This window comes from Equus przewalskii, chromosome 9 (assembly GCF_037783145.1).
Source record: "Equus przewalskii isolate Varuska chromosome 9, EquPr2, whole genome shotgun sequence".
NCBI classification, from domain to species: domain Eukaryota; kingdom Metazoa; phylum Chordata; class Mammalia; order Perissodactyla; family Equidae; genus Equus; species Equus przewalskii.
The window spans coordinates 82,813,058-82,814,643 of NC_091839.1; positions in this window are offsets into that span (position 1 = coordinate 82,813,058).

Genomic DNA, 1,586 nt, shown 5'->3' on the forward strand with positions numbered 1-1,586 from the left:
ATAGACAGAAAGATGGATGGATGGACGGATGGATAGATGGGTGATAGATTGATAGATGTCTTGGGGGGACTTAGGGCTTGCCAGCCGTGACATGCAGGTCAAGCACTTCTGTGCAGACGTCAGGGACGTGTGCAGAGCAAGGTGAGCAGCTGACAGCAGTAGCGTGTGCCCCTCTGTTAGGCAAAGACCACATCTCGTTCGTCTTTGTTCAGCCTTTATTTCTATACAACGCCTGCCAGCACTCAGGAGGGCTCAGCAAACACGTGAATCGGTAAATTCCTGCAGCTGTCTGGGAGCAGCTCCGTCTTGCCAGGCTGATGCCAGATGTCCTTGCTCTGCCACCTCTAAGAGCCTGGGAACGACCCTCAGAATCATCCTCATCATGGCTCGGGAGGAATCGCCTCAAGGGAGTCACCACGCCGGCGGATTACTTGGTGCTGCGTCGCTTGCTTGGGCAGAGGGCACAGAGCCCCGGGCAGAGGGGCCGCCTCACGCCCAGGTTCCCGAGAGTGCTGAGGCCAGCCGTCCTGAGTCAGCTCGGGGTGCGGCCGCGTGCAGGCCCGGGGGAAGGGCGGGAATGCTTTCAGAACTTAGGTAGGGCCGGGTGAGGCCGGGCGGGGAGGAGCCGTTTCAGCTGTGTGTGCGTGCTCAGTCCTCATGATTACGCTCCTAGACTGGGGCTGGGTGTGAGCGCTGCGCACCCCGTGGGGACGGAGGGGACCCCAGGGAGCTGCGAGCCGCGAGGGCTTCAGGATTGCCAACCCCCGCTGCAGAAGCACACCTGGCCGCACCTGGATGCACCCGCCCCTCCGCCGGGCGTCTGAGGCCCTCCTCACTCTGGCCCAATTTTTCCAATCTGCTGACTTCACGACATCAGAGAGAGGCCTTCCGAGGTTGGCCTCCATCACTGATGTGGAGGCTACGTAGGTTGGTCCCAAGCAGTAAAATTTCCACAGAAGTCATGAGAGCAGGGATTCTGAGGGACAAAACCCTGACTTATGACTGAATGAGCTGCCCCTTTATTGTGGGGTTGTTAGTCACTGACTCTGTGTTCTCACCAAACAACAAGGAGCCTCCATTTAAAGAGCTGGTTCATCCATTTCCTCACCAGTTGATGGCTGCGTGCGGTTCACACAAATGCGTATTTATGTGCTTTCTAGACGTGTCACCGACACTTTAATGTGTCATGTACTAGAACACATTATTTTCCTGGAAGCAATGAAGATAAGCTCTACCTGCTCCTTCTGATGAAAACGTGCCAGCCCGTGTAGCCTGCAGGAGGAGGGGACGGGAGGTCTCGAAGGCCTGAAGGAGGCTCAATGACTGGCCACAGGGCCTCGTCACAACTCAGTTCACAGAAAGAATCAACAGTCGCTCGCTTGGGTTTTCCTGTAGCCAGAGGTGAGGTCAGGCTGTTAGAGTGCATTGCGGTGTTGTTCAAGTAATAATAACTGGAGCCATAGAAGGAATATTTGTCCTCTGCAGCCTGTGGGTTCTTGAAGTTGAGCACGGCCTTGCCTCCTGGCCCCCGTTGCCACCGAGTCTTGATAACTTAGGCCTTGAGCACCAGCTCCCAGAAGACACTC